This window comes from Pteropus medius, unplaced genomic scaffold (genome assembly GCF_902729225.1).
Source record: "Pteropus medius unplaced genomic scaffold, Ma_sr-lr_union100, whole genome shotgun sequence".
Taxonomy (NCBI): domain Eukaryota; kingdom Metazoa; phylum Chordata; class Mammalia; order Chiroptera; family Pteropodidae; genus Pteropus; species Pteropus medius.
In genome coordinates, this window is record NW_024347790.1 from 9,512,881 (window position 1) to 9,535,720 (window position 22,840).

Below are 22,840 nucleotides of genomic sequence, written 5' to 3' on the forward strand. Positions count from 1 at the left end.
TACATTGATTCTCACATTGTACTTGCTTTTTATTGCAATAACTATTGATGATTCAACTTCACAAAGATTTGAAACTATGAAATGGTGCTATCTCATGTTGAATCTGTGAACTAATGTGAATTACTTGTTTGTGTGATTTTCAATAGATGTCAAATATTACTGCTTTTTCCAAAAATTTAAAATATCCCATATCATGCCTGTGAGTTCATTCAGTATACTGCTATACCTCAGCACACACTTTAGGAACCATTGGATAAGGTCTTCTTTTACTTCTGGAAAGTTCTTTTGGTATATAATTTTAAATATTAGTTCTTATCCATTTTTCAATTTTCTTTCTTTGGGGACTTCAATTTTACATGTGTTATACATTCTTTGACTATTTTAACTACTTTCTTTCTGACTTTTCTCATGTCTTTTAAAGCTCACTTACAGTCTCTTGATTTTCTTTCTTTTTTTTCCCCCTTTAGTACCAGCTGTTTTTATTCATATCCATTCTTTCTTGGGCATTTATAATTTAATTTTTATTTCTAATTTAATTTTTGTCTTTTTCTTCTATTTCTTTTCTGAATTAAAAAAAAAGTCTAAGTTTCATTATCTCTTCCTTTTTTAAATTTTATTTTTCATTTTTAATTTCTGGTTCAATATTTTTTCATAGCCCCCAATTATCTACTTGTTTGAGGTTATTTAATACATTTAGAATCTTGTGCTATCATTTTCTTTTGCTTTATGTTTAGGTTTTTATCAGCCGAATTATTTTGGTTCTCAATTTGTATTTTCTTCTTATAGTAGATTGATTATACCTCTACTTTCCTGAATAGGGTTGGTAGTTTGGATGTGAGTTTTGAGATTTCTAGTTCAAGAGTCACATACTTCTGTCACTAAAGAAATTATTTAATGAATGCTTTCTTTGGAAAGTAGTGAGAGGAGGGGAGGGATGTGTGTTCTTCAGTTTTGTGCCTTTTTTTTTTAATGTTATCTTGCAGCATCTTGAATTTACCTGTCCGGTTTTTCTTTCTTTTCCCTTATGGTATAATTTCCAATGGGTGCCTCTCCCTTTCTTTTTTATTTCTTTCTCCATCCACATTGCCTTTTCAAGATGACCTTTTGTGATCCTATCTGCACTTTTAAGTCCCTTACCTATAATTATTAATTAACACTAATCTATTAAAACGTTTTCCCCCCAGTATTTTCACACCTAGGGTGATTTCTCATTCCAAGGATGATTCATTTTAATTATAGGCAATTCATTCTATTCTTTTCTCTTCTGTATAGCTTTTATCCTGTACCCTGACTTATCTTAAAGACTTGGGACAGAATATTATGAAATAACTTCACCTTTTTTTCTGCAGGGAGATAAGTTGATTTTTGTAGTGTTCTCTGTCTTCTAGTTATACTGTAAGTATATGCTTTGTAGACTTTATTCTTATTGTTGATCTATATTGTTTCTGGAAGATGTTTATAATATTTTTATTTATATGATTATGATTATCTTAGCTATACTCAATATATCTTATTTAAAAATGAAAATCTGACGAGTTTCATTTCTGCTTTAAATTCATCAGTTGTCTTTAGGCTCCAGTCAGGTACTGTAACCATGTAAAAATGGCCCAAAAATAAAGAATGTTGTTCCTGTGGAACATAGGAGATTTTATTTTTTGCCTTTGAGTATTCATATGCAAAAGTTCTAAAAAGTGTCATGTTGATGTAACAGGGTATTTCTTTTGGGTCTTCTGGTACATTTGTTCTCCTACATAAGTTACAATCCCTGGACTAAAGGTCAACATCTAAATTCTTTAATATGATATGGAAGACTTTCTCCTACTTGTCTCTTCTGGACTTCTTGCTCTAAGGGAACTAAACTGTACATAGTTTTCTACATGCACGAGGGTCTTTGAGTCTGTTTCTTTGCTAGAATGGCCTTTGCTTTCCTTGTTTTCTTGGTTGATGTAAATTCATCTTTCAAGATTCTTCTTGAGTGTCACATCTGCCAGGATTCTTTCCTGACTGACTTTTAGTCTAGAGTAGGTAACGTTCAGTGTCCATTTTTATAATCCTGTGAATTTCTCTATCATCACACTTGTCACAGTATACTGAAACTTACTGTGTACGCAATAACCTGACTCACTAGATTGAATATTTTAGAGGCAAGAACCAAGCCTTATTCATCTTTTTTGTTCCTAGAATCTAGTACAATGCCTGGAATATAATTGATTTTCAATAAGGATTTGTCAAACAATACTGAAAGTAAAGTCTCAGAAGTTCAAAGAGAATCTTTTGGACTAGATACACTGGTCTTTAGGATGAAACCTAATATGAATTGATAAAATTCTGAGAATAAGTAAAGAGCCATGTAATATTTTTTTTAGTTAATGAGGAATCTTATTTGTTGCCATATGGGTTAATTTTATCTAAAACAAAACCATATTATTATAATGAAGATAAATAGTTATCGATATAGAAAAATTATTTTTCTATCTAGACTTATCACAGTGGTGATACTATCCTTCATGTAAAATATTGAGAACCCTTAACCATCAATAGCTAATGCCTTGTATTTGTTTATCTGTTTGTTTATACTTATGGATGATGATAGTTGATATTGCTAAGACTTAAAGAACAATTGATTTTTTTGTGTATTATAGCAAATGTAAAAAATATGTTCCAAATCATTCTTTATATATAGGTGTATTTCTTAAGCACAGTTGATCATGGTATAGCATGGCTGTATTTAGGCAGAGTGCAGGGATGCTGAGATGGCCTATGCATCTATACATATCTTAAAGACTTGGGACAGAATATTATGAAATAACTTCACCTTTTTTTTTATTTTATTATTTTATTATTTTTATTATTTTATTATTTTATGGCTCAGCCACACAATGTATCTTACCTTCTACATGCTAGTCTTGTGATGGTTCTCATTTTTCTACTCTATTATCTTTAACGATGAGCTTTTAGTGATCTATTTATATTTTGTGTTTGTCTTAGTCCATTTGGGCTGCTATAAGAACATACCACAGACTGAGTATCTTAGGAACAACAGAAATTTATTTCTCAAAGTTCTAAAGGCTGGGAAGTCTGAGATCAGAGTGCCAGCATGGTCCCATTGTGGTGAAAATCATCCTCCTGGTTCATCACTGGCACCTTCTAGCTGTGTCCTCACATGGTGAAAGAAGTGAGAATCTCTGTGGAGTCTCATTTATAAGAGTTCTAATCCCATTTATGGGGGCACCAGCCTCATGATCTAAGCATTTTCCAATGCACCACATCCTGATATCTTCACCTTAGGGTTTCAACAAATGAATTGAGGGGACACAGACATGGCACTGCTTTTTGTGACTCAGAAGATTAGCTAAGATTAGAAAAGTTTTTCAGATGTTGCATCTTATTTGTTAAAGAGCCTAGGCACTTACAGACTGTGGACATAGAAAAGAGAGAAGCTACTTGGACTCTCTGTGAGTCTGATCCTCACTCTACCATGGTGTTGAACATGGTGTTGCATAGCTGAGCTGTTCACTTGTTAAAAACAGCAATCGAAATCCCATGGATATGACTTTTCTGGTGGTAAGAGTAGTTTTGGCAATTGCTGTGCTCAGTGTAGAGATAGAATTGTGTTTATAAATTGGCAAACTATTATAGGATACTTAGTGTGTGGAGATGGCCTTAAAAATTCCAAAGGTATAAGTAACAAATTTGCATATACACACTGGTTTTTAATATTGAAATGTCATTTGGATTTTATTCCCAAAATGGATTAGCATTTGAGGGCTGAATTCAAATAACAATTCTAAAAATAACGAACGTCGCACTAGCAGGATTTTTCATTCTGATCAACTAACTTAATGTGTAAGATAGATAAGTAATGTTTTCAAGGTCTCTGGTATAGGTAAGTGAATTTTATCTAATCTTTCCTTAATATATCTAATTTGGAAGAGAATTGTGAATATATATATATATAGTTTACACAGTGGCATCTATCTGTGACTTATACATAGGTGGAGTTCTTAAAAGTTTGCATAGTGTGGAATTATAGAAAGGCCTTTGGACTGTATATGTAGACTTTTTCTTAATCCTTGCTTGCCACTGATTAACTGTTTGAACCTGTTCAGAACACTTAATTTCTCTAGGTATCACTTTCCTCAACTGAAAAGTAAGGAAGTTTCAGTAGACAATCTCGAGACAATAGATACTCTCCTGCTCTCTGAGTCAGATGCACAATTTAAAGCTAAATATGTATTTCTGTTGGTGTGAACTGGAGAATACTGAGTTGAATGTTTTGGTCAGGAAGCTGAACATTACATTGGGAAAGCATTTCCAGGCTCATTGGGATTTGTATTTCCAGGGAATTGTAATGCCTAATAAACGTTTATACTTGAGGATTGCAATTAAAAAGTAATGTCTTTTTGAATAAACACACAGACCTCTACTAGTTTTAGACCCAATGCATCCATAGAAAATCAGTTAAAGAAAGGGAAGCTCTTTGGAATATTGGAGAATTTATCTTGCAACTATGTTTACCCATAAAGTACACTGCTTTTACTTAGATTTTTTTTTTGTATTATTTTGGATATTTCGGAGATGCGATAGGGAATATTGTTACCACCATGAAATTGTTACAAAGAACCCTTTTAATAGGGAATGCTTTTATACCTTTTGGCTATCTAAGAACACATTTTGCATTACTTTAATCCTTTTAAATTATTCCCACTGATTCTGCCTAGAATTGAGTGTAGATAGATGGATAGATAGATACCCCAAAAGTAAGACCATACTGTAGACCCCTGAAACTTTACCATAAGGAGAATTTAGCTATGTCTATTAAATTTGTTTTTTATCTTACATATTTTCTAGTTATAGCATTTCATATTTTTGTCTTACTTTTAATCAGGGATACTTGTAAAGGATTTATATTTATAAAAGATATGTCAATTTTTAGAGTGACAACCTTTTTTTAAAAAAAAAAAGATCTTCATGGTTTTAAAGCTTGATTAAAAAAGCATCTTGCTCAAAGTTAATTTATTTGTATCACAGTTTATGTGAATACTTAGGAATAAATAGATCATTATGGATAGATCATTTAGGCTGGGCAAAATTTCTGCAGGTCCTATTCCAGTGGCAAGTTGTTGCTGATCTAGCATGGTCTTTGTTCTTTGCTCTTATTTTGTGTTTGCCTTTGTCCTATTTCAGTTGCTAAAACCTCTATCAGAAGGTGAGGAAGTGATAATTTGCTTGTACTCTGAAAATTAAGACTATAAATGTCTGAAATGATCTTCTAATGCATTGTTAAAATTCAACTATAATCTGACCATTTAATAGCTATATACGTACTGAAAATTTCTTAGAAAAACAGAGACCCTTGGGGGCCTATCTTTGGGGAAATTGTTTTATATCCAAAGGTCCTTCCTTAGCAAAGAAAATCTTAGTATTCTTTTTTATTTGCCTGAAATGTTCCGTTTTATGTATCATTATCTAAAAGCTGAGAATATATTGTTTATCGGTAGTTATTCAGAATATCCTGAGAGCTGGGGGGAAAATGAAAATGGCTTATGAATAATTAAATTTAGTAAGATCATTTTTTGGAGGAGAAGAAATGAGAGGGATAAAAGATTTATCTACCATATTTGACAAGAAACTTGCAATTCCTTTTTGGGTTTTAAAGCATTATATGTGAGCACCAGGTTATGACCTCAATATTTTTCCGTTAGTGCATTATAGATCCACATGAGACCGATGTATTTATTTTCTAAATCAGAGATTTATGTTAATTTTCAATAGGTCTGGTTGAGTAGTATTCTATTGCATGCATGTAGCACAGTTTATCCATTTAGTTGTTGATGAACAGTTGGGTTGTTTTCTGTTATTATTACAAATAAAGCTTCTATAAATACTTGTGTGTACAAGTCTTTGTATGGAAATATACTTTTATTTCTCTTGTACAAATACCAGAGAGTAGAATGGCTGGATATTATGGTAGGTGTGTATTTTCACTTTTGAAGAAACTGTCAAACTGTTTCCCAAAGTGTTTGCACCACTTAACATTCTTAACAGCAGTGCTTCAAATCCTTAGCAGCACTTGTTACTTTTAAATTTTAAGCATTCTGAAATATGTTTAGTGGTATCTTATTAAGGTTTTAATTTTCCTTTCTCTAGTAACTAATGATATTGGCAACCTTTCATTGTGTTTATTTGCTATCCATTTATCTTTGGTGAAACATCTCTTCAAATCTTTTTTTTTTTTATAATTGGGTTGTCTATTTGTTAAAATTGCCAATTTTTAAAATTTGGTTGCTTGTTTCCTTATTGTTTAGTTTTGAGCTTTTAAAAAAATATATATATATTCTAGATGCAAATCTGTTTCACCTATGGCCATGCCACCCTGAACAAGCCCGATCCTGTCAGATCTGGGAAGCTAAGCAGGGTTGGGCCTGGTTAGTACTTGGATGGGAGACCACCTTGGAAGACCAGGTGCTGTAGGCATAAAAAAATAAAAATAAGGGATTGTAAACTGACAAGGTCCTTGCAATCTGTGAGGTCAACGAAGGGTTGCCTTGCCTAAAAAAAAAAGAGCAAATCTGTTTCAAATATATGATTTGTAAAATTTTCTCTCAGTCTTTGTCAGATCTTTATATTATCTAAACAGTGTGTTTTGAATAGCAGAAGTTGTTATTTTGATGAAGTCTAATTTGTCAATGTTTTCTTTAAAGGGTTTCAGTTTTGGTGATCTAAGAAATCTTTGCCTAAACCAAGTTCAAAAATATTTTTCCTATGTTTTATATAGATATTTTATAGTTTAAGTTTTACCTTTGAGTCTTGATCCATTTTCAGTTAATAATTATATTGGAGCAAGATTATCTTATTTTTCTGATGATTGTCTTTGTCAAAAATCAGTTGTTCATATGTTGGTCTATTTCTGGACTCCATTCTGTTACATTAACCTATTTATGTATCTTTCTGCCAATACCATAGTGTGCTGATAACTGTAGCATTATAATAAGTTTTGAAATTAAGTAGGTGTTAGTCATTTTTTTCCAAGTTGTTTTGGTTATTCTTGGTACTTTATAGTTTTATATTAATTGCAGAATAATCTTATCAATTTCTATAGAAAAAACTTTCCTTGGATTTTGATAAGGATTGCATCAGGCCTACAGCCCAATTTGGGGAGAATTGGCAGGTTAACAGTCGTGAGTCACTTGACCCATGTACATAGTACATCTCTTAATTTATTTAGGTATTCTTTAATTTCTCTCAGAAAAGTTTTGTGGTTCTTGGTGTACAACCCTTGCTCCATTTGTCAAATTCATTTCTAAGTGTTTCACATTTTTTTAATGTTATTTTCAATGACATTGGTTTTTACTTTTAATTTTTAGTTGTTTATTGCTATGTTCTGTATAATGATCTTATATGCTGAAATTTTGTTAAGCTGAATTATTAGTTTTAGAACCTTATTTTGATATTCATAGGATTTTCTAATTAGATGATTATGTCATCTGTGAATAAAATGGTTTTACTTCTTCTTTTTAATCTGGACACATTTTATTTCTTTTGCTTATCTTACTGCAATGTCCAGAACCTCCAGTACAATGTTTAATAGACACGATGAAAGTGGACATCCTTGTGTTATGTGTAAATTCATGAAGAGTATTGGCCTGTAGTTTCTTTTCTTGTTTTTTTTTCAGATTTTGGTATCAGAGTAATGTTGACCTTAGAGGGATGGGGAAATAATCCCACTTCTTTAATTTCGTGCAAGAGTTTGTGTAGAATTGACATTAATCTTCTTAAAAGATTGTTAGAATTCTCCAGTGAAGCCATTTGGGCATGGATTTTTCTTTATAGGAAAGATGTTTAAACTACAAATTTAATTCCTTTAATAAGTATAGGATTACTCATATTATTCATTTCTTCCTAACTGAACTTTGGTATTTATACTTTAAGGAATTTGTGCATTATTCTTAAGTTATTGAATTTATTGGAATAAGATTGTTCATAATTTCTTATTCTTTAAATATCTCTGGAATCTGTATTGATATCTGCTATTTCCTTCCTAATATTGGTAATTCGTGTCTTCAGTCTTTATTTTCTAATCAGTCTGAGTAGAGATTTGTGAATTTTATTAATTTTTCTCAAATAAGTAGCTTTTGGTTTTATTGTTTTATTTTTTCTGTATTTCCTATTTTTATTTTTCTACTCTACTGTTTATTAGCTTCTCTTTCTGCATTCTTTGGATTTCAGTTGTTCTTTGTTTCCAGTTTCCTTAGGTAGAGGCAATAGTCCTTGGTTTGAGGTGTCTTTTCTTTTCTGATATAGGTGTTAGCAGCTATAAATTTTCCCTCAGTATTGCTTTATTGACACTCCATACATTTTGATATGCTGGTTTTTGTTTTCACTTTGGTCAAATGCTCTCTAATTTTATTTTTACTGTCTTTTTTTTAACCTATGGATTATTATTTAGAATTGTCTTTTTAGGTTTCCAAGTATTGAGGATCTTTCTTTTGTTGAGATTTTTTAATTGATTTCTAAATTGCCGTCAGAGAACACACTTTGTATTACTTTAATCCTTTTAAATTTAGTAAGACTTATTTTATGACCCAGAATTTAGTTTATTTTAGGAAATATTCTGTGTTCCCTTATAAAGAATGTGTATTCTGCTTTTCTTGGGTAGAGCGTTCTCTAAATGTTAATTGGGTCAATATCAGTTGATAGCATTGCTCAAGTCTTCTACATCCTTGTGGATTTTCTACTTGTTCTGTCAATTGTTGAGAGAGAGGTATTGAAATAAGCCACTGTAATTGTGGATATATTTTTCTCTTTGCAGTTCTATCAACTTTTGCTTCCTGTATATTATTTTTATTGAGATATAGTTTATATATATTACATATAATATATATATGTAATATATATATGTATTTTGAGATATAGTTTATATATATTACATATAATATATATGTAATATATATGTATATTTATATATGTATATATATAAATACATATATATTACATATATATATTATGTATACATATATATGTTATATGTAATATATACATATATATTATATGTAATATATATAAATACATATATATTACATATATATATTATGTATACATATATATATGTAATATATATGTATTTATATATATTACATATAATATATATATGTAATATATATATGTATTTTGAAGTCATATTATTAGGTACATAAATGTTTAGGAAATTTCTATCTTCCTGATGAATTGACTCTTACCATTATGAAATTTCTTCTTTAACATTAGTAATATTGTTTTCCTCGAAAACTACTTTGTCTAATATTAGTATAACCCATGTGGGAGAGGAGGACATCTGCATGGAGACAGATGGCAACAGAGACAGGAGATAATTTATATAGAGGAGGATTGATCTAATTAATTAAGTAAGTAAGTAGGTGTAATGAGACCCAGGTTTCTCACTGTCTGTGGACACACAAATTTTGAAAGAAAATTAGAATATACCTGTGATATTGGATTAAAATCAGAAATATCAGTTGAAATTAATGTTTTTAATACATAAAGAAATAACTATTAATGTAAATATCTGTATATCTGTTTATGTTTGTGTGTGTGTTCATGTATGTGGTACATATTTATATTTCTTAGTTCTGTCCACCAAGCAACCCATACCTAAAGTCCAGGTCTTTCTTTCTAAATATCACTCTCCATGAAAAGGAACCAGGGCTCCTTGAAGAAGTGTCTGATTCTGGGACAAAGACAATGAAAGCACAAGATGAGTCTGGAATATCTTGTATCAGAAATCAAAAGAGTTCTCAAAGAATAATGGGATTTATCCACAGGTACAGAACCTAACCTGACACTCTCTAAGTCAGGTTAAATTTCCCATCAGAATAAGTAATGATTATTATGGATTTTAACCCACCGAGTAACATAAGAAACCAGGAGTTGAATGAATAATACATACATGCATATACACACATACATACATAAACACACACAGGTTTGATGAGAAATGGTATAGCAACATGGTTTCACAATACTCCCCCACAAAATAATTATTAATTACAAAGGAGGAAGAGCTGTTTTACAATGGAAAAGCCTGAAGATGCCACCTTAATTAAGTAATCATAGTAATGGGACAGTTTGAACTTGTGTGCACCTGATACGATACAATGAAAAAAACAAAGCATCACTTCTGTGATATTCTTGCCAAATATGCAAAAGCTGAATCTCTGTGCAGAAACATCAGTTAAACTCAACTTGAGTTACATTCTGCAAAATAACTAACCTATAATCTTCAAAAAGGATCAAAGCTTATTATAAATGTTAAAGAAATACCGAGAAATTGTTACAGACTGAAGGGGATTTACAAGATAAAAAACATGATTCAGAACTTTTTTTCTGCAGTGATGAAAATTATGGGGACAAATGGTGACACTAATGGGGTCTTTGTATTAGGTGATAACAGTCAATATTAAGTTTCTGATTTTGATAATTGTATTTAATTTACATAGGAGAATGCCTTTCTTTGTAGGAGATATACTCTAAAATATTCAGGTATGATGGGTTATCTGATTGGCAATCTTAATGGTTCAGGATAAAAAAATTCTTGTATTGAACTTGCAATTTTTCTTTAAGTTTATGATTAACTCAAAAATTAAAAAAAAATGTTAAAAAAGACTTGCAAAGAGCATCAAAGTTGTAATCTACCTGGCTTCAGTTGTGTTATTGGCTAATTTTAAAATTATTCTAGGGAGCTTAATGATCTTTTCCTAAAAATTTTAAGTTGTCTTGAACTATCTGGGCTATTTCTGAAGATAGGCTCTCTGGTAGAAAAGAGAAAGAAACATTTTGCAATGAAGGAAAATGGAAGGAAGGATAGGGAGTTTAATTGATTTTCTCTCCAAATAATTGTTACAGCCAGAAGTAAAATATTAGCTTCATTATTTTAAAACCGGTTTCTAAAAGTATTTTATAACTTAAAATTGTGTGAAAGTACCTGAACAGTTCTGATCCTGTATTCCTTGTCTAAAAATGAGAGTTGGATTAAAGTGTTCTCCAGTTTGTGACAGTAGATTATAGTGTTACACTCTGTCAGGGGCTCATGGTTAGAACTACTGTAGTCTGGTATGATTTTGTCACTGTAAAGAAAATCCCCTAGCAACAAAATGTCTCTCCGGTGGTCTGAAATTCTCAGTATTAGATCTATTCCCTTGGATTAAGATAACATTTCTTAAAGTGTCCTTTAGAGAGCAGTAATTTCTTTATTATTATTATTATTATCTTGTCAAATACATTAGAAAACTCTAGGTTAAACTGATTTCTTTAGCTAGAGTTTTCAAAACTGTTAAAATGCCAGAATGCTTTGTGACTCTGTAAGAGAAATGTACAACTCATTGTTTCTCAAACTTAGTTGCCCAGGGAATTAAGGCATTGTTTTATGGAAAACATGTTGGGAAAAGCTAGATAAAGAAAAGTTCGTTATTAAAGTAGAATGTAAATGAACCAATATCATACATAAAATCTTAGCTCACATTTATTATATTGCATCAGCAAAGTAGTTCCTGAGTACTAGTTGGGTGTACTGCTCTTAAAACCCAGGCCATGAGTTGTTCCAGTGGGAGGGCAGACTTGATAATAACGCTGGTTCCAGAATTTGACCAGCCAATAGTATCAGTGTCATATGGTGGAAAAAGTACAGACTGGGAACCGAGCTGACTTGGATTACAATCCAGGTTCTTCCATTTCTACTCTGTGTATTGTCAGTCAACTCCGTAACCACTCTGAGTCTGTTTCCTCATCCCCAAAATGGAAATAAAACAATAATGTTAATAATAATACTTGTAGTAACAAATACTTAGATAGCACTTTAGCTAGGTACTGTTCTAATCACTTAATATATATTAACTCATTTAATCCTCACAAAAAAAAAATCACTTGAGATTTTCTTATTTCTACATAAAATTTCAACTATACAGGATTGTTGTGATGATTACATAAGATAGATATAGATATAGATATATAGATATAGATGTAGATATAGATGTAGATATAGATATAGATATATAAAGTGTCTTTTGCAGTGCCTGAGACAGACTGAGCACTTATTAAATAGTAGCCATCATCATTATCATTCTCATCATAAGGGCATCATAAGGGTACTGGGTACCAGAGGTGTGTAGGTAGAGAAGAAGTATGGCTGATGGGGGTGTAATGGGCTATAAAATGAGAATGGAGGAGCACTACAGATAAATTTCACAGCATTTATAGTCTTTCCTAGAGCTAATTATGGCCATAACTTCCCACTCTTAATTAGTTTTACATACTTAAAACCTTAATTTTCCTCCTACACCACATTGTCACTTTAGCAAAGAAATGTTTATCAACAGATCTGTCTTCTATTGAGTGCCTAGTATGAATGGGTAATAATATAAGTAAAATATGTCAGATGATCATAAACACTATGGAGAAAGTAAAGCAGGAGAGGCAGGTAGGAAGTGTAGATTGAGGAGAGGATTAATTTTTATATATTCTATTCCCATTCTTCTCTACAATTTCCATAGATAAGTCTATCTATGGAAAAGACAAAAAGGGAAGAGAGGGTGAAAGAGAAAGAATTAGTGTAAAAAACCTATGACTGGCATTTACCTTTTATTTATGCAGAAGTGCAGAATGAGGAAAAATCTCCCCAAGTACTTGCAATGCCATTTTACCTTATGTACCTGGGCCATTTTTTTTAAACCAGTGTTCTGAGGGCCTGATTCAGAGTCACCCACACAGCCTGATTTCATTGACTTCTTCAGTTTTACCATGGCCTTAAGTATTTGCCAACGTAATGCCTCACAAATGGCTAATATATTGCTGTGCTAAGCAGCATTTCTGCTGTCAGCAGTGCAGCAGCAAATGAAGTACCTCACTAGGGAACCATTGAATTAAATGGTGCACACTGGACTGGCTGTATTCTCTCCCACTTTGGAATGACTTCACCTTCTCAGTTCCCAAGTGAAATAAAACTCCTTCCATCTGTGCTAGACTTGCATTCTGAAGGGGTTTTGGGATTTATTATTCTTAGAGATGGAAGGCAGGAGCAGTGAAGCACTAACCAAATGTAAATTGCCACAGTTGCTTTTATAACTTAGTATTGAAGGGAGAGTTAATTGCCTATGTACTTCATCTTTAACTACTGGGCTTAACTGGAAACTGAAAAGTTGACAAAATTACAAAAAAGATTAGAAGAGAACAAAAGAAAAGAATGTCAAAAAGAGATTAAAATTCAGAATGGTTTGGCTGGGAATATCAAACAATTTTATCATTATTATACTTGGGAGGAAGATCAAATCTTTTTAAAATTTATATATTTTTTAGAAGTTTGGATGTATTATTAAAATAAATCTATTAGTAGACATTTATGTTGAATGTACTCCTCTATGGTGACTAATTGCTTGGTTGCTATAGAAGCCATTTTCTGAAACTGAAGACAAAGATTTAAAAAAATGACAGTATTAACAATGTGTTTTATAGGTAATGCTAAAGCATATATGATTTGTCCCTGTAATTTGGTTAGAGAGTTAATTCACTTGAAATGTTCCTGAATAAGAAGGCTCTAATTCCTGTCTTGCTAATGAAAGAAGAATAGTACATGCAGACAGGACTTGGTGTTAGATACTGAGGAATCCTCATGATTTTTAATCCTAGAAACCACTTGTAGGAACATTCAAGACTGTGATTGAAGAGGTCTCATAGAGATTCAGAAAGACTTTATTTACTTTAGTAGGAAATTATTTGAAAATGTCCATAATAGTACCTTATTAAATAGATGTTCTACTATGTAAATATTTGGTACCTAATGTTTGTCTTGTTAAAATATTTAATTAGTCTCTGGAAATCCTGAAAAATATATTGATAGCATAATGTAATCTTTAATGATTTAGGAGCTACTATATCTAGTAAATCAATAAAAGCTATTATAAATATTTATTTTTGTCCACAGAAATGAAACATTTAACATAGTATCCTGAAGAAAAAAATGTGAATGACATTTTATACATCTTAAATCAGTAATAATCCTGTATATAAATTCCATTTACTATGCTTAGCTCACTGGAAATGTTGTAGGATCATTCTGCCTAGTAGTTTGATTGAAATGCTTATTAATTTGTTTTGTTTTGTTGTGGATAATGTGCATACGAAGATGCATTTTACTTTCATTACACATTGTTATACAACTATTCAGTGGTTTTCAAATTTTATGATTTGGACTTATTATCCTGGTCTTGGATACACTATGTCTGTCAAGGCACAGCTCCAAAGGACAGGCTATTTTCTCTTACATATATTATCTAGCCTCTCTTTTCTAACAGATGTCGGATTGTATAGCATCTGTGTTTATTCCCTTTAACTTTTTAAACCTTTCTTTTCTAGTTAAGCTTTCCTTTTACTTTTATATTCCAACACTTCCCCTCTTTTTATAATCATCCCCTACAGTAATGACTCACATTTATTGAACTAGAATTTTTATGATTGTTGAAAAAGCATGGAATCAAAGTCACACATCCTGAAATTTTGCATCAGGGAACTCAAATTTGGGGAGGCATTTCAGTGTGTCTTTCTGCTCCTTGGACAGTTTAATAAGTAGCTGTATAACAGAGACAGACCAAAGCCAGAGAACACCATGCTATCTTAGGGTTACTATGTAGGGTTTTTAGTCTTGTGAAATTGATCCTGTTATATCTCTGATGCTATGATGTTTAGAAATTAGAACCTGGGAATGTTTAGGAAACAGTTTATGGTCTCTGATGTTGGGGTCGAATTTTACTTTTCCGCATCCTTCATTAGAAAACTTTCCTTCACAGATGAAACCAAGTTGACTCAATGGTATAAATTGTTGCAATTTGATTAGTTGACATGTGATTGGTTAAGGCTTTATGTTAGCTTTCGGAAAAACTCCATTCTCCTAACTAATGAAAGAATCGAATAGAATAGAATGCAGAAATTTACTTCGTACTGGATGGACACCATGACTATAGCATACCACGTTTGGTCCTATATCGATGCCCAAATTATAATAATATATAATAATATATGTATTTTCATTTTAAAAAAAGTACTTTCTCTCTATTGGATAAATATTGCTTTCAAATCTGCCACAGAAAAGAAAAAGGATGCAGTATGTCACATTTAATGGTATTTCCAGTAATTTTTTTCTTTCTGATTTAATCGTAATATTCAAGCTAGTTAGACAAATGTCACACTTTCCTACCAATTATTGTTGTTTTGGTGTGATGTACTGGTTTGCATCTATGTAAGCTTCATCATGATTAGAGGTGAGAATTGACAAGAGAATTCTATCTCTGAAAAATGAACTGACTTAAACATTATTCCAAAAGGTGCGATAGCACATTAAAGTGTATAGGGAATAATCGAACCTTAAGATTAAAAGCAGTGACTCTGAAGAGAAGTTGCCGCTACTGCCTGTGGCTGTCATCAGTATATCTGACCTGTTTCATCCGAGGCTCTGCACTTAGGTTAGAGACCTGGGTCATCCAAGCCACATTCTCCACAGTGTTAGGATGTGACATTATTTTGAAAAGAACCCATTTATCATGGTTCAAAAAAGATCCTTGGCTCTCTCTGGGATTTGATTTTAAATAATATGTGGGAGTGGCAGTATAGATTAAATAAGACTGGTAATGAATTGATCATTATTGAGAAGTATGTGGGGGTTTACTATTTGCTCTACTTTGTATATGTTTGATATATTCTCTAATGAAACATTAAAGCAAAACAGTATAAAAATGAAAAAATGGAGTTCAAAAAAGATGAAAAAAAGTCCTCTGTTAAGATATACCATTCAAGGAGAAAGAGTATGTACATGTATAGTTCTGTGATTTTAAACTTAGAATGGGTTTATCAGAATCACCTGGGAGAGCTCTAGGCAAATAAACTTCTGGGGTCCCATCTCTGAGATTCCAATTTAGTAAATTTAGGGAGGGAAAAAGCTTTCTGGTGATTCTAATGTGTTGACAGGCTGGATTATGTCATGAAATCCATTTTGGCAAAAACCAGATTTCAATGAAGATAGAAAAAAGATAGAAAATAGTAAAATTGGTGAAGTTTACCAATTTCGTAAAATTGACACTGTTTCTTAGAACTACAGCACTTTTTCATAGTTTGTAGCCTATGATGTCGTTTTCTTGAAATGAGATATATTAAGAATTTATAGAACAGTAGAGCTGAAATTTTACTTAGATATCTCTTGTCCAGTCTCTTTATTTTGTAGATTAAAAAGTTGAGGCCTAGAGAGAACATGGCACAAAACTCAATAGCTAAGTTTAGGAAATATTTATTGAAAATCTATAAGAGGCAGGGTTTGTGTTTGAGTAGGCACTTGGTCCACAGAATTTACTAAAAGTTATATTTTTTGACCTGGAGAAACATGTTCGTATCTTCTCACTTTAATTTCATTGTTTTATCATACCATGCTTCCTCTCTTCTCATCTTTTCTCTAACTTTAGATAAATCTATTTAACTTCAAAGAAAACATTTAAATTTAACATTAATTTCCAATATTTAGGATTTCTATGTATAACAACAAAAGAAATTCAATACTAATCCTAAAAATAACATCTCTTTTCCATTAAGGAAGGAAGGATAGTTACTCTCCATGTTAAGAATGGTTTCAATACACTTTAGGGTTTTCTCAGCATCAGCATCTAAAGAAGAAAGATAGCTTGGAACAGCAGGGGAGAGAAGAAATACCTGAGTTATTAACCCTTGCCTGACATTAACTGGACTCTCAAGGCTGAACTGGGCATTTGAGAGCAAGTTTAAAGAAACATGACAGAAAGGAGCTTTACTTTATTAGGGTCCGGAGGGTCATAGGGCCTTCCAGAGAAGAAGCACTCAAGGAATGTTGGGGTTAACTTGATTTTATTTAACATAAGCTTAGCTTTAGAACAAGCTAAGTTTCCCTATATGACTTTTTTTGTTTAGCTTAGCTTTAAAACAAGCTAAGTCTTCCCTATATGACTTTTTTTTGTTTTCTCTAACTCCCATAACAACAGAAATCTCTCTTTATATTATTTGAAGTTTTAGAGTCCTCATATCCATAGAGAATGAAGTAAACACTGTGGGCAGGCAGGAAGACATTATTAATTTCTACTCATTGCTTATTAACTAGGGATTTAGTAATTGTCTTAAATGCAGAGCGGTTTGCCTACATTTGTGCATGTAATCTTTCTCTTGGTTAGTTTTTTAGGTATCCTAGTGGTTCTCAAATTTAATATGTAAAATAATTACCATACAAAGTTACATGTATACTGTATTTTAAGGCAGATTTAAGGAATTTTCTTATTTTTAGTTATGTAATATTTGACTGCAGGTGACTTTAGAGCTCATCCCTAATGTAAGATGGGATTGCTGTATTTAAATCCTTGTCCCAATGAAACTAAGTGATTGGCCATGATACAGTAGAGAAAGGAGAATAAATGGCTAAAAATGGATTTCATTCAAGAAGATAAGAATAATTATTTACTAGTTTTTAAATTCCCTCCAAATTGAGAAGAGGCCAAAGACATATTGACCAAGTATATAAACAGAAGTTATATATTAAAGTATTTAATTTTCAATGGACATGGTAGCTGCTTTTTTTTGCTAAGAGAAGATAGTACCAACCTTCTAATTGCAGAGAATTCCTGGAGTTCTGACAGAAAGAAAATGACTGGGCAGAGCTCCTAAACTCACATTATTTGGGTTTAATTTCGAGAGTCCTGGGTGGAGTGTAGACAGTCCTCAGACAGCTTTCTCCCTCTACTCTTGACAAGGTTCCTCAAGTGTTGCTTTATTTTTTAAACCTTTACATTGTAGTTCAAATATAATGTGGTTTCCGTGGAGGAAATTCATTAGTTTCATTTATAAGAACATTTAAAGAATAGTGGTTTCCTACTAGAAACCAAAGAGAGTATTTGATATTTAAAAAGCTGAATTAGAATGATTGAAAGACAGTATGCAACTTGTATAAAATGACAACTGGAAGGAAAAGTTATTTTCAGTTTTGCATTAATAATAATAATAATAATAACAGTATCCCAAAAGTTTAGGTATTAAAGTGTTCACTTTGTGGCTAGCAAAAACTATTTATGAATTTAAATAGGGAGTATATTATGAGTAGAATTTGGCAGAAATATTAAAATAAAAACCCCAAATGGAATTCATTATCAGCTTGTTCTACAATTGCCATTTACCCAAACCTATAATTATCAATTCTGTCCTACTGGAAACATATCGTCCCTCACTTTGCTCATTCTCCTGTCATTGTGAAGCTTCGATGCATCTGACAACAGAATTGACATCAGGACTTCTGAGAAGTCTGGAATGCTTGTGACAGGTTAGGTTCAGTTTTAAATAAGCAATGCAATTTCTTTCATACTGTGCAATTAGAGCCAAAAAGTATGGTATCTGAAAGAAGCAAGGACTGAATGGGAAGAACTTGAACCTTAGGTCAGGTGTGGGTTCTAATTATGATTATTTCTGAATAGCCGGGTCACCTCAGGCACTCTATGTGACCCAGTTCTCCTCATAAAGTTGTATAAATATTACCTCTTTTACTACTGCATAAAGTTCTTGTGAGAATAAAATGTGGTATTAGATGTGAAAAGGAAAATACCGAACAAATATGAAATGAGATTTTTGACTCCCTTTATATATCGTTTTTCCCATCATAAACTCTTTTTTTTTTTTCAAAATTTTTTCAAAAAAAATCAAAATCCTGCAGAAAGTCTTTTCATTACTGATGTGCAAGAGATTGGGTAGGAATAAATATAATGTTGAAGAAAAGTCAGAACAAAATGATTTAGCTCATGGTGAACAATTGACTTGATATAAAGAGTCAATGCAGACCTTTATGTTTCAAATAATTTTTCTCCACATTATTTTTAGAATATTGCATAAACCTCTATGATACTGGGAGACCTCAAGTATTACAAATAAGTAAATTATTCAGGATATAACTTCAATTGACAGATTTTCAAACTGTTGTATTTCTGGGATAATCCAACACAAATTTTTGAGTTAGTACTGAACAGAGAAAGAGCAAATGAGTGCTATCCTTAGATTTTTTTGGCATAAATACATGACTTACTAAGAGCTTAAACTGGTTAGATGCCAAAGATGCAACTACATTCTTGCTATTAATATTTCATTACTCAGTAATAGCTTTTTGCATAGAAATGGAAATTTCTGGTGTTATGAGGTAATATGATAAGTGTCTTTTGTTGATGGTATAAATGATAGAATCTTGTTTTTATAAATAACTTGTTGACTTTTTTATTTTATTCATGACTCTGATCTAAAATATCTCAATATGGTAATTGAAATATTTCCTGGCTTATATGTTATATAAAATATTCCACTGCTATTGCTTTATTGTCCTGCACAGTTTTTCTAAACACAGTGCAACCTAGTTGTTTGTGTTTTATCTAGTAACTAAAACCCTCTCTCCAGAGAATTATTTTTTCTCTTGTCCAGTCAGTTGCAGAGTCCAAAGGAAGGCTAGTCTAATAAGATTTGCTCTTTTCTTGATGTGTCTAGAACAATGTTATCATCTTGTTTATAATTTATTGATAACCTAGTAGTTTGGTTATATCAAGTTTGCTTCTCTGAGACTAAGTCACTGCATTGTAAAAAGAAAATTAATTCTGCATCAGGAATTTATTATATTGGGTGCCCTCTTTATAATCTTTTAAAATTGCCAATCACAAATATGGCTAAATGTCTCCACTATTTATTAGTTGTGTGACCTTGGGAAATTTAAAGAACTTTTTTTGTGATTCTGTTCCAAGGTCAGTGAAAAGGGGGATAACGATAGTACCTAAAAGATTTTCTATGAAGATTTAATGAGTTCCTTAAATTTTAAGTGCAGAACATAGTACCAACACACAGTAAGAACCTGATAAAAATTGGCTGTCATTGTTATCAAATGTGAAGATTGACAATCGTCGTAGTACTATTATTGCAAAAGATATGAGTGATGGAGCTATATCTGAGTTTATTCAAATACTTGAATGGGCAAGTATTTTTTAAAAATGAATCCTATATTTAGCTTGTCTGCTTGGCTCATAAAAATAAGACACAAAATGCAGATAGGCCGATCTCTTTATTTGATTTTTTTCCTTTGAATTCTGTATAATTCTTGCAAGATAAAAAATACATGGAAAATAGAATCAGAGAGAATATTTAAAAATAGCATTACAAGTATTTTGAATGATACTGAAGAATCACTTATGTTGTGCTTCTTTTGTTATGGTTCAGTTGGCTGTTACAATAGATGCTTTTGGTTGTCTCCACAACAACCATTTCCCTTCTCCCTTCTTCTTGTTAAGAGAATTCCGATTCTGTTCAAGTATCTGCTTTTCCCTCATTGACTCAGGAGTAGATCCTGATAGATCTTATCCAATTTGGTGCACTTTCCTATTCTCCTTGCTGATAATTGGTTTAAACAAGGGCTGTACATTACAAAGCTGTAAGTAGAGATGTGAGAGAAGTCTGCTGAAGGGATTCTGAGAAATGTTCTCTTCATTCTAACATAGAAAAGGTAACCTTTTCTGCTTCTGAACACTATGATGCTTGGAATCATTGTGGCCATCTTGTGATCATGAGGTCACAAGCTACAAGACAAAACTGATACATGAGATGGCAAAGCAGTAAGATGAAGCCAACGTGGGTCCTTGAAGATGATGTTAAGGTATTGAATTAACCAACATTGAAATTTCCAACCCCTTAGGTTCTTTTGTAAGATAATGAATTCCTTATTGGTTTAGTTTAGTAAGGGTTTTCTCATATAGCTAAAAGCATCCTAAATAATAAAAGCATCCTAAATAAAATAGCTAAATATTACTCATTGCATATTTTTGTTTTCTTATAAGAGCATGTTAAAATTATGTAAATGAAAAATGTGAGCAATTTATAAGTATGTAGATACTATGTAGATACTGAAATCCTTATGCAAAATATTTCCTGAAAATATAGCAGTATTTGACATCTCTTTATCAAATAGAAGTAGGACAACTTCTATAGTGTCATCTTAGCAATACTTGATAATATTTTTTAACTTTTAAAATTTAAGTTAAATTTTTAACTTTTAAATTAATTTTAAGTTTTAAAATTTATTTTCTAACTTTTCAAATTTTTTTACTGTATATGTGCCATATATATATATATATATATATATATATATATATATATATATATACACACACACACACAGTAAACTGCACATATCTTAGTTGACAACCAGTTTTTATCAAGCTTTTATCAATTTTTATAAAGTGAACATACCCATGCAAACTACCATCCAGATCAAGATATAGAACATTATTAGCTTCCCAGAAATCGTCCTGTATCCCTGCTGCCAACATCAACCCCTCACCTCATTGGCAAACACTTTTCTAATATCATAGATAAATTTTCCTGTATTTGAATGTTGTATATTTGAGTCATGTAATATGCACCATTTTGTGTCTGGCTTCTTCTGCTTAACAATTTAGAATGTAAGACATCCATGTTATATATATCAGTAGCAGTTCATTTTAACTCCTATTTAGTATTCTAATGTATGAATATACCACAATCTATTCTCTCTTGAATACATTTTTGGCTACTGTGAATGATGTAGCTATGAACATTCTCATTTGCATCTTCTGATGTCTTCATACATGTTTATTGAGTACATAATTAGGTGGGGGAGTGCTGGGTCATAGGGCAAGCAAATGTCCCTCTTTAGTAGATATTGTCAAGGAGTTTTCTGAAGTGATTGTATCAATACATACTTCTACCAGCCATATCTGAATGTAAAATTTGCTCTAAATGATGGTTAGCATATGATATTGTCAATTTTAATTTTAGCATATTTAGTATTGTAATTTTAATTTTTATTATCATTTCCCTGATATCTAATGAACTTGAGTGCCTTTTTATATGTTCACCAAACATTTGGAATCCTGTTTTGAAGTTTATATTTAAATCTTGACTTTTTTTTCCAAAATGTGTTTTCTTTTTTATTGGTGATTTATAAGAATTTGTCTTATATGCTGGATACACATCTTTTGTCAAATACAGGTATTGAAATATCTTCTCCCCCTGCACAGTTTGTCTTTTCACTCTGTTAATAATACTTTTATAGAAAAATAAGGTTTTAGTTTTAATAAAGTATAATTTATCAGCTTTTTCCTTTATACTTACTGTTTCTTTGTTGTGACTAAAATTTTTGCCTAGTCTAATGTCATGAAGATAGTCTTCTCTGTTATCTTTAGAAAATTTATTATTTCTTGATCTATCTGAAATTGATTTTTGTATGGTTATGAGGTAGGGATATAAATACATTACTTCCGTGTATTCAGTTGATCCCAGTATTTTGGAGAAGCAGCTTTGATAAATCATTTCATCTCTAACTGCTTGTTGTTAATACACAGAAATAAAATTGATTATTAAGTCTAATAGTTATTGCTTTTAGAGTTCCTATGTGTATGGTTTTGTTATCTCTGAATAATAATGTTTATTTCTTCCTTTCTGATTCTCATAACTTCAATTTGTTTTTCTTCCAGATTGCACTGATTAGAAATTTAAGTACAATACTGAATAGAAATTTTCATACAAAGATAGCAGATATCCTAGTTGCCATTTCAGTGGGGAAGCCTTCAATATTTCATCATTAAGTATGTTTGCTGAAAGTTTTTTATAGATCAATTTATCATATTAAGACAGTTTACTTCTCACTTGCTAAGCTTTTGTCATGAAGGAGTTGAATTTTATCAAGTACTTTTTCTGTATTTAGGGCACTACTGGAATGATCATAAAATTTTTA

The 22,840-nt window shown here is 31.6% G+C and overlaps 1 protein-coding gene and 1 pseudogene across 1 annotated transcript in view; both read left to right on the forward strand.

Moving 5' to 3' along the window:
* The window catches only part of GPR158 (G protein-coupled receptor 158), a 328,034-nt gene that overhangs the window by 115,199 nt on the left and 189,995 nt on the right, over nucleotides 1–22,840 (forward strand). The gene's annotated exons all lie outside the window — the stretch shown is intronic.
* Nucleotides 6,359–6,477, forward strand: LOC120614766 (uncharacterized; annotated as a pseudogene).